The 12,373-nt window shown below is 35.6% G+C and overlaps 1 protein-coding gene across 2 annotated transcripts in view; it reads left to right on the forward strand.

Moving 5' to 3' along the window:
- The first annotated feature begins 3,438 nt into the window (after positions 1-3,438).
- Positions 3,439-12,373, forward strand: part of SCCRO3 (defective in cullin neddylation 1 domain containing SCCRO3) — a 62,836-nt gene continuing 53,901 nt past the window's right edge. Inside the window, exon 1 of one of the 2 annotated variants that reach the window (XM_090405232.1) lies at positions 3,439-3,649. The gene's annotated coding sequence lies outside the window, so the exon portion shown is untranslated. The remainder of the gene's footprint in view (positions 3,650-12,373) is intronic. The other variant, XM_090405240.1, reaches the window with a different exon arrangement.

A 12,373-nucleotide genomic window follows, 5' to 3' on the forward strand; every position in this document is an offset into this window, starting at 1 on the left:
GTTGAAATCAATGTAGAAAATGCAGCACTTAGAGCAGAATTCTGTAAAATTATAAGTTGTAATGTCACTCAAGATGTCAATTGTATGTGTAAATATTTTAGCAATCAATAAATTACTATTACTTAAAAAAAATTAGCAGCAGCAACAGTTCTGCATTAATCTCCCCACTATTTTATGCAAAGGTAGTCAAACTGTCCTTAAACTCGATCAACGCTTCCACATTCACCACACTTTCAGATGATGCATTCTGAACAACCACTCTCCATGCATAGAATCTCATACTTATCCACTTGTTTGCGACCTCCTTTATATTTCCAGCGATCCCCCCCCCTTGTTCTACTTTTGTATATCTCTATTCTACGAAAAATCTCTTTCACATTAGAATCATAATTCCTTTCTCTACTTCAAAGTCATCGTCCTTCTCATTTCATAATCCGTATATTATGCAATAATATACGGATTATGCAATGAGAATTACATCTGGCATATATATAATCCATATATGCCAGATGTACTTATTGTACTTACAATACCAGATGTACTTCCAGAAGAAATGGAACATGCCCTTAAGAAAATCAATAAAGCTAAGGCCTCAGGACTTGATCGTGTTAAGGCTAAAGAAATCCAGCAAGGTGGACCAACTATATTCAAAGCCTTGGTTATCAGATTCACTTGGTACTTCAAAGAAAGAAAGATTCCAGAGGAATGGAAGACCTAAAAAACCAAACTTCTATTCAAAAAAGGGAAGAAGGAAGACAAAAAAACTATCGTCCAATCTCTCTACTCTTTCACACATATATAAAATCACGAACAGAGTAATACTGAACAGAATCCAAAACACTCTTGAAGACAACCCCACTAGACAGCAGGCAGGATTCAGAAGAGGCTTCTCCACAATAGATGATATACAGGTCATTTCACAACTAACAGAAAAATGCAGAGCATACCGAATCCATCTATGTTTCCTCTTTATTGACTTCAAAAAAGCATTTGATACCATATAACACAATGTAGTCATCAGTGCATTATTGGAAATAAATATGGACCCCACTTACATCCACATGATAAAATAAATTAACAAAAATCAGACCCACAAATAACACTGTTTGATCAACCTATCAATGCAAATATAAAGAGAGAGATCTGCCAAAGCGATGTGATTATCCCAAATCTATTTACTCACACTTCAGAATATATTCTGAAAAAAAAAATAGGCCTAACTGGAGGAATAAGTATGGATGGTGAAAAACTACAAATCCTTATGTTTGCCGATGATCTGGTACTGATAACTCACACCCCAAAAAACCTAGAAGAAATGGGTGAAAAAATATATACGAATTGCAATAAGATAGGCTTAGAAATGAATCTAGAAAAAACAAAATGCACGAAAAACATCTACTCAAGTGACAGTCACCCATGTATTATTAACGTCCCTATAGAACAAGTTGACTATTTCCATTACTTAGGACAAACAATAAAAATGAATAATGATTTATCTGAAGAACTAGTAAAAAGAAAGATAGCGCAGCCATCATTCAACAGACTAAAAGAAACATTTACTAATTCAAATCTTGGCATCTCTGCAGAGGCAAAACTATTTAATAGTGACATTCTTCCATCACTCACATAAGGATCAGACACATGGAACACTACAAGAAAAGAAGAGATTCTCAGAATAACTCAGCGTGCAATAGAACGTAGGATTAGCAGGGTTTTTTCTCCCGGAAACTGGGGTTTTTCATCTCGCATACAGACAAATCGCCCTTCAGAACACACGCAATTTACAGACATAGAATACCAGTTGTGGTGGAGGTGGGCGGTAGATGGCGTTGATGGAGATGATTCGTAGTAGAGGTTCGGTGTAGTAGTTGAGACAGTTGTAGGTGTCCTCCCGCGATGAGTCTTCGGACTCCTTGGAGGTGTCAGGTATAATAATAATAATTTGTAACATCAGCAAAATGGAACATGTTAGAAACACGGAACTATGAAAGAGATTAGGCATAAATGCTGTGGTAACTGCAAGATACAAAAGCAAGATGAGATGCGCAGGCCACATAGCCAGACTTAGGGATAACAGATGGACATATAGAATACTATTGGCAACCAAGAATAAAGAGAAAACCAAGAAGACCACCTACAAAATGGGAAGATCCGCTACTGAAATCTATGGGTACAACATGGAAGAGAGATGCTCAAGATCGAGATAGTTGGAAGCATCTTTGTGACCTGCACTCATAGAGAAATCCTGAATGAAACACAGGCCCATCAAGGTAATCATCAATGCAATACCTGAGCTTCAGCCCATTGTGAACCAATGTAATTCCTGTACTTCAGCCTCTTGTCAACCACCATTCCCAGATCTTTTTCTTCTGCACATTCTTTAAACTTTTCTGACCAAGTGTATACATGGCATTTCTTCCTTGTTATTTGTCTCCTTCAAACTAATGGGTTGGTTGGTTGGTTGGGTAGATGCTACTTTAATCGCAATAATCATGGAACAAAATGGATTCCTGTTGCGACATTTCTTAAGTATTTTTGTCTGTAGATATGTGATCACGGGGTCGGTTTACATGATTTGAGGGACTAAATCTCCGAGGTTTCGTGAGAAAACCTTCACCAACGTATGAAACTATCTCGCTTTTGACTAAAAAGACCTATAAAGGTTCTTTGCATTTGTGGTTGGAACTCAAACCCAGGTCTTTTCTACCGAATGTCGAAACCAACTGAGCGCCGGTGGCACATCTCATCCTTACCTCCGAAATTTCAAAAACCTCACATTCTGCCGGATTGAAATAGTAGTTTTGCTTACTTGCACATTTATACAGTCTACTCAGATTCTCATGTAGGGTCAGAATGTTTGCTTGACTCATTGTTCTTCCCAACTATTCTGAACTGACCACGCTAAGGAAATGTCAAGTGATTCGAGTCACAATGCAGTAGGTATTATTCTTGAATCAGTATTATTCCCTAAATACAATAGGTAACGTGTTGATGACTGAGAACATGGGAAGGGACTACTCCTTCTCTTTCTCGTTCCTCCAGGCAACCCCGTTTCGGTGAGTCCCTTGAGCGCTTTCGACAGACTTATTTAGAGTTTACGTAGAACTTCGTTATCGCTTTTAGTAATCCCTTGCATTAGAAGATTTCGAAAAATGTTGATACGTATAATAAGGACAGTAGTAGTAATACAAAGAGGGACTGATAACGGAAAGTCCCTTAGAAAGTTTACTCACTGAATTGGGAGAAATAGGCATTGCGAATAATTGCTATTACAGTAGTGTTGTAGTTATTCGTATTATATCATAAAGTTTTGTGTGTGGGTTTTTAAATAGAATAATTTATGGCTATCTTGAGTATACAAAATTATTGGAATAATATTTTGCTATCTGAATCAAAATCACGGAATTGTGGGGTAGTTGTCCTAAACCTGTATTTGAAAACCTTGTGTGATTTTTAAGAACTGCAATGATATGGGAAGTGCTACATTTTATGTAAATATGTATAAATAGTTTTATTTTTATTCATAAATTGTCGAACAGTGAAATATGAAGTTAGAATATAATACTGCTTAACTACAGAATAAACAGATCTGTGAAACAGTATATTCTAAGACTGAAAAATGAAATGATATTGAAGTGGTAAACATCAGGTATTATTTCTTATTTATTGCGGATTAGGATTACATCTGATCTATTTAATGAATGTTAGAAAACATTCAGTAATGCTTATAAATTTGCGAAAAAATAAATTCACTTCTACACCCTTTCTATTATAAGTATTCACGCAGGCCCTCATTACTGCTTTGCATTATTCGTATACATTTTCATTTGCCTTGCATTATGTGCATACATATATTATAGATTGAGAGATGGATACAGCTTGTTAGATAATAAAGTATAAATTACAACAGATCCCCTCATTGTAGCTGTATAATATCTTACAGAATTTATCGTTGTCGAAATTATTAGTAGGCAAATGCTAATAGCCATTTGAGTACAATGCCTTATCGAAAATACAGCCTATTATAGTTATTCACAGTGTATATGTAATTTATATTCACTGTGTATTTGTGATTGGAATTAATTTTTCACTGTTTTTGTATCTCGTCTGTTTATTGTGGAAAGAAAGAAACATTTACATTCCTCCTTCCTTGCAACCTTAAATCCAGCCATTGGAATCTGATATCCCTCCTATAAACAGTGACATTAAAAATGAAGCAAAAGACAAGAAAATCTTTACAAGTGGAATCTTCATTCCTTTCATAGGTAACAGAATGAACAAAACTGTTATTTTCATTCTTTGAATATTGAAAATATTTATATGTCTACATGGGATATGTGACACTTGAGAGGGAAGAAATATCTTGGATGCTTATTGCAGCAAAAGATTTTTTTAATGGATCTCTCGCAATATCACCATATAGATCATCATTATGACAAGCACATTTCTTGTACTATTTCCTTCTCAAAGATAAGCTGACATAATGTTTTACTATTAGCTTTTTTAGCAAATTAAAAAGAGAGGCTTATTGCATGGTTTTTGAAACCATTTCTTATTTCTGTTAATTTTTGATATAATATTCTTTATACTGAAGTTTTATTTGAAAAAATAAGTTCTGTAGTATGCTGTCACTCATTGATTTTCCTTATCCTGGTTCTATCAAATATCTGTCCAAAAACATTTAGAATGCTACTTTTAGATGATTGAAATATTTCTTTAGTTGTAACAAGGTGCATTCACATTGTCCACATGCAATATATTATTCTCTAATAAAGTATAGCCATTAATGGTAGCATTAATAATTTGGTAACAATTTCTGCTGATACATAAGCAATCAAATTTGCAAGTGTCATTACATTACATAAGTTGCAAGTTGTCCAACCATAAATTGAAGTACGCCAGCTATTGGCAAGGTGCTAAATGGCATTATAATCGCCTCCTTATTTAGTTATGATATATATATATATATATATAGCAAAAAGGCTGATTATTTGGGGAAGGAGAATAGAGATGACTGAATTCAGGAGAACCTATCTGAACCTATAATTTTTTTTGTGAATCCTGTTCATGAAAGGCTGTAAACCTACAACACATTTCAGACCATCAGGAATTCTGCTCTAGAGACCAAACATGATGTCTTTCTATGTCATTTCAGTCATTTAGTAAGCAGGGTAGAGGTCATATGTTGTTGAGTGATCGGGGGGGGGGGAGCTTGCCATTTGCAATTATCATATTATCATGTGATGATGGAATTTAAATCCATAGCTTGTTAGAGCTAGGATGCTATCTACTCAACTAAACAGGCTGGATAATCCTTTGTAAATCATGAAGCCATACATTTTAGCTTGTGATGGAGGGAAAAAAATGAAATGAGTAAAATAATGAACTGATGCTTAGCCTGATTGATAAATATAGGGTCTCTGTTTTTCATCCTACAGTGGGATCAAATTGCACTATGCCATGGATGTTTGTGAATGTTTGTAGGTGGGAGATAATTTTCATCGTCCAGTGTAAAACTACCATGCTGCTTATTTGGAAGACTGAAGCATCTTGATAAAGTATTGTTTACTCTCAAGAGAGAATTTCCAGGTTATCCAATCTTTAGCTAATCACAGTACTAATGGGCAGTAGGCTACAACCTTTTGGGTGGGATTCACACTAAAAAAATTGTTCAATGTCACTAGATTATGAGAATTGTAACAACTTTTTGTATATTAATATTTTTATGCACATTTTCTCAAATGATAGGAAGTGATGTACTGATATTTATAGTGTTTACAGGAACTTAGTGCCATTATCACTGCAGCTTTTTGCTCATAGGTAACATCAGCATATTAAGCTTTCTTTGGATGCCATCAGCTAAATACAAATAATGATTTACCTAATATTTCTTATTCTGAAGGCAGTAATAGAGTAAGCAGGTACTATGAAGGAAACTGTCATCTTTATTTATTGTTAGCATTCAGCAGAAATGACTTATGTATTAAAATTGGCTGAAAATAACAGTTCTATAAGGCACAAGTTATAATTATAGGTGCTATCCATTAGGTAGCAGTTTCATTCTCCATGCATGAATATTTCAATGTAGTGAACATTGAAAACAGTATGTTCACTACAGAATACTGAAATTGGAATGAGAAAGTTCTATCTCTGAAATTGTATGTGCTCTTTATGTATCATAGAAAAAATTTAATGTTATATTTTTGATCAACAGCTGATATTAGTATGCACCACGTGTTTCAGAACAGCTATCTTTCATCCTTATGTTTTCATATTTCTTGTAACATTAATCTGAGAAACTCAGGTTTTTTATCTTGCAAAACAGACAGTACACTGGCCTCATAGCCTTAGTTGAACCTATCACCTCCAGATAGCCCAACTAGCTTATGACATTAGCTTGATAATTTTCAGTTGGAAGACACTATGAAAATGAATAACTAGTATGCTAAACAAAGTGGAAATGACTTGTGTATTAAAATACTTATACTTATTTAAGAGGAATTTCAGACACCCTAGTGAATTTTAAAAATTATTCATTAGTTAAATGGAAGATATATATACTTTTTGTTTATTTGATTTTTAAATTAGAAACAATTTTCACTGAAATAGCTAAGTTTTTTGCATACCTTTAGTGCTAATACTGAATAGAATAAATATGAAGTTGAGTTAGACAAGTGGAATGGATTATACCATGCTACTTTTAGACTTTGCTAAGGCTTTTGACAGGATATGGCATGGAAGACTGCTGCATAAATGGAAGAATAGGGGATTGGATTATAAAATATTGGCATTTATAAGAGGATGGCTGACTGAGAGATATCAAAACATGGTATATTGGAGATGAGTCTGCAAGATTTAAAGTGACCAGTTGTATACCACAAAGATCTGTTTTTGGTCCATTGTTATTCATTCTTTACATTGATGTACTGGGATGGATTTGACATATACCTGTTTGCTGATCATTCAAAGATAGGCAGGGTAATCAGGAATGCAGTATTTGCAGCATAATTTGAATAGGCTGGAAGTGCAGTGTAAACGAAAGCGGTTTTTATTATCCTACCAGCTGCGCCATTGTAAACTAAAGTGTTTTTATTAACTTTTATTTTGTTTATCCTTTATTTTATCTTATTTCTTTGTATTCTTTATATCTCTCTAATTTATTTCTATACCTCGCTTCTATATCTTATATATCTTATATCTCTTATCGTCAATACCCACTTCTTTAACTTATGTCTCTGTTCCTTATACAACTCTATTAACTTTAAACTAATATCCTCCTGTTCCTTATTTCTACCTCCAGTATTCCTATTTTTTATTATACCAGGGATCTCTAGATATTTATTTGAATTAGTGACTGCGCCTCAGGAAATCCTTTTATGGCATTAAATATTACTACTTTTGGTAGATATCATTCCTTACTCTTATATACAGTCGTGGCTATCCCCTTATCTAATTCTCGTATTAATTATCTATCTTCCCCGCTCACAAGCTCGGTTGTTTTTTAGAACAGTGCATCAAAGAATTAAATTATCAGGCAACACTCTATTAATATTTAAACAACAAAATTTTAATTCACATAAGACACATTCTTACACTGCATTTTCAATAATAAAAGGAAACATCACAATTTAAATCTGTATAAATAGGCTAATTGTTCCTGCATTATCTCACGCAGAATCATGTCACATATTTAACTAATTTTCTTAATGCAACATAAGTCATTTATACTAAGCAATGGGACTTGTTACTAAATGATTAAATCTTACTCATTGAACACATAAACAATATCTTTTACACTCAATTGCTCTTTCCTTTCTGTGCTGGGAATATTCCATAGGCAAATTTCACCAATTCAGCAAACAGTTATACTATGACATAATTCAAACTACAAATTCCTGACACTTAATTACTTTATAATTCTTTAACTGTTAGATTTGCCTATTTAGATCAGCCTCTACTTACAGTCCATTAATAAGTGTTCTCTTAAAAGCGCAAGGAAATTTAACAAATGGGTCAACTCACTTTATAGCTGTTACCCTCTGTGTACTTAGCTTCGAACTGGACTTCCGTTCTGTGTCAGATCTTTTTTCAATCCCTCTTTATGCTGGCGATGGGTCACTGATGCTTCCTTGGGACGCTATACTGCCGCACTTCAGGCGAAGATTATCGGCTTGTGGAATGCTTGCATGCACGTTGGATTAATGGAGCAATTTCTTCCCTCTGACAACAGCTCCCAGCGAAGACTCGTCAATTCGTCATCGACTATCAGTTTTGCCTGGTGGATCGGCTCCTCGTCATCTTTCTTTCAGACCACTGGCATAATTTCTCGAACCGATGTCGCGTCCTCAGTGGCTTACATCTGCCGGACAACCGTTGGCGACTTCTCGATCCTGACCTCTGGATCTCTGACGAAAATTTCTCAAACCGATGCTGCGATCTTTTCGCCCACGCCTTTTATTCGGTCACTTCTGAATCCTTGTGCAGAGATATGTGAACCCCGAACATTTCGGCGAAATCCCTTGATCCTTTTCTTTGACTGACCCTTCCTTTGTTTTTCTCCTACACTCCCTAAATCCTATTCGTTCTGGCAGTGGACATTTGTTTGAAGCTTTTGTCGGTCCACCTAGCACTGACCTTGAGCTTCCCATGTAGAACACACACGAAGTTTGACGTCTTTACAAAAATCAAAAATTATACTGCTTTACTATTGGCAAGGTATTGCCTTAATACTACACCTTCTAGAATATTCCCTTATTTGGCATAGAGCACATATACAAATTCCCATTGGGATTATTTACATATAACATACAACTATTTACAAGTTACGGGTCTTACTGGGCTTGACCTTGGTAAACTTTATGTAAAAATATTTAGACTTGTTATAGCTACATAAATATTTTTACACAGGCACGTGAAAACGTTGTCACTTCAGTGACAGTAAATTTGAAGTCCTGCACTTTTGCGTGATGAGATATCCAATGTCATTATATTGGTGGCATTATGCTAGAAAAAACTGATCGGCTAGGGTCTTGGAGTTTTAGCAGTTCAAGAACCATATAACAAAGATTGCAAATACAACTCAGATGATAACTGCAATGATGAAACAAACCTTAACATCTAAGGATAAGGAAGTCATTTTTGCTTCTTTGCATCATTTACAAGGTCTTGATAAGACCTCACTTGGATTATTGTGCATAGGTCTGGTACTTGGTTTCTGTGGAGTGAGTGCAAAGGAGAGTTTTACAGATGATATCTGGAGTGGGGAATAAAGATTATGAAGACCAGTTGAGAATTTATGAACCTTAGACACAAGCAAATGGGAGAAAGAGAAGTGATATGATTGAGAAACTTCTGAAAGAATCACACAGGATATCATTAGATGGAATTTTTTATTTTATGGAGAGTGGATAAGAGGACATTCATAGAAGTTGAGAGTTGAAAAGCCCAGAACCACGTGCTGCATTGCTTTTTATTCCATCTTTCATCCTTTGTTCTTAATTAAGAGTATTTCAGGATTAGCCAGAAGCAATGAAAGAATTGACATCATCATCACTGGCCACTTGACCTTACAATTTTGGTGGTATTCAGCTGTAATCCAGCTTAACTCCTATTAAGCTTTTTACAAACAAGTCTAAAGTGCAGGTGTATTCTAACAGTAATTTATTCTTTTATATTTTTACATCTTACTAAGCACAATTTTTTCTTATTAATTCAAACAAAAAAAATTGGAAAATCTTTAGCGAAAATTTTCTAAAAAAAATAATTTCTCGTGTATGTAGACAGTACATAGCCTTAAATATCTGCATTCACAAATATAACACCTTGTACTTATTAATATTAAAACTACATCTCCACTCATTTGTCTAAGCTAAAAGTCTCTTCAAGTTACTGTTAATGTTAATCTCTTTAGGGATTAACCTCAATAGCGCTTGGAAGTTTATTTTATTTTTATTTTTTATTTTTGCACTTGGTTAGACTATAATAAATTTAGTTTAATCCTTTATCCAAGTGTAAGCAAACAAAGTTTGCGTCTGAAAATATTTTCAGGACAGGTAAGGTGGTGCAACTCTGAGCAAAGGTGGACCAAGCTCTCATCACTCATTGTCTCAGTATCTGCCATAATGCAAAGCACATCTTCTTGCGGACATGTATACTGCTATGCATTAAGGGAAGGGCCACTACCCAGACCGGTTTTGACCTTTATTGAGGTGTATTTAAGTAAAGACCTCTCTAAAAATTAGATGATCCCGAAAGATTGCCCAACTCGGCATTCTTCCACTCAGTGATGATAGGCTCACCCTGTCACCGAGAAGAACTTCTCAGTGTTGGCTCAACCCAGTGGCAGGTAAAAACCTACCCCGAGAAGAGCCTCTCATGTATCCAGCTCTCGCCCCTCATCAGTGAGTGTGGGAGGCAGACCCAAACGTGGAGATACTAAGGCAGAAGCAATAGGAGAGGTCATATTTACCTATACAAGTTGGTAACAGGTGTACCACCTTATTATTGAATTACTCTGGATTTAGAGAAAGATATTGGAAGTTTATTTTTGCATTTGGTTAGACTATAATAAATTTAGTTTAATCCTTTATCCAAGTGTAAGAAACCTGAAAATATCTTCAGGTCTGAGGTAAGGTGGTGCAACACCAGCCACTCCGAGCAAAGGTGAACCAAGCTCTCATCACTCCTTGTCTCAATATCTCCCATAATATAAAGCACATCTCCTTGCGGACATGTATACTGCTATGCATTAAGGGAAGGTCAGTGGGAGACCTCTGAGGTCACTGACAAGACCTCAATAAAGGTCGAAATCGGTCTGAGTAGTGGTCCTTCCCTTAATGCATAGCAGTATACATGTCTGCAAGGAGATGTGCTTTGTATTATGGGAGATACTGAGATAAGGAGTGATGAGAGCTTGGTTCACCTTTGCTCGGAGTTGCCTGGTGTTGCACCACCTTACCTCAGTCCTGAAGATATTTTCAGGTGCAAACTTTGTTTGCTTACACTTTGATAAATGATGAAATTAAATTTATTATAGTCTAACCAAGTGCAAAAATAAACTTCCAACATCTTTCTCTAAATCCAGAGTAATTCAATAATAAGGTGGTACACCTGTTGGCAACTTGTACAGGTAAATATGACCTCTCCTATTGCTTCTGCCTTAGTATCTCCACATTTCGGTCTGCCTCCCACTGACGAGACCTCATTAAAGGTCGAAACCGGTCTGGGTAGTGGCCCTTCCCTTAATGCATAGCAGTATCCATGTCCACAAGGAGATGTGCTTTGCATTATGGGAGATACTGAAACAAGGAGTGATGAAAGCATGGTCCACCTTTGCTCGGAGTTGCCTGGTGTTGCACCACCTTACCTCAGTCCTGAAGATATTTTCAGGTGCAAACTTTGTTCTCAATAGTGCTTCTTGTAATGTCTGTTGTTTTTACTGTTGTACCATATATTGTTTTTTCTATTATAATGTATTTATCAGTCATCCTTCTAAAGTTGTAGGGATGGCAAGTACTAACCTCCTAAAATTTTCAACAACCACAATTCTTTGAAAATCCCTTCTGCTTTCTTGGAGTAGGTAGAGTTAGTTCTAGATTTGGTACATTTTCTTTGGTCATGCAGTCAGATACCTGTGCTCTGGTCTAATCATGCTAAACTTGAAAGCATATAATGTATTGTTTTTTTTTTCCTATTATAATGTATTTATCAAAAATCAGCATATGATATCTGTAGGGAAGGAAAGATAGTCATGAAGTTATTTCATGTGGAAACTTGTTTGTATATGCTTTTATAAATATGAATTAATTCAAGAATATACTTTGTCTATTATTATTATTGAGAGAGACCTCCAGGGAGTCGGAGACTCATCGAGGGAGGCCACATATTACACGCACCACTATCATACTTATTCGTGAATTCATTCACATTGCTTGTACGCACAACATCCCATGGCAGTCCATTCCAATTATGCACCACTCTGTGAGAGAAAAATCTTGATCTCACTCCTTTTTTAGTGGCATTCGTTCTCAGCTTTCAAGGATACCCTTTTGTCCTTTCTCCACCTTCATAAAATAAAAAAAAAATGCATCAACTGAAATCCTGTGTGACCCTTTCAGAAGTTTGTACGTCTCAATCATATCACTTCCTCTTTCTCCTGTTTGCTAGTATCTGCAGTCTAGAATTCTCGGTCTGTCTTCATAATCAGTATTCCACAATCCTGATATCATTTTTAACACTTTCCTTTGCACTATTTTCATGCTGTCAGAATCACAACAGAAACAAGGAGACCAGATCTGCACACAATGCTCCAACTGAGGTCTTATCAAAGCCTTGTAAAGAGACAAAAATGATATCTTTACATCTCAAAGTTCAT

This window comes from Typopeltis vanoorti, chromosome 2 (genome assembly GCF_054136105.1).
Source record: "Typopeltis vanoorti isolate ZY-2024b chromosome 2, IOZ_Tvanoo_1.0, whole genome shotgun sequence".
Lineage (NCBI taxonomy): Eukaryota > Metazoa > Arthropoda > Arachnida > Uropygi > Thelyphonidae > Typopeltis > Typopeltis vanoorti.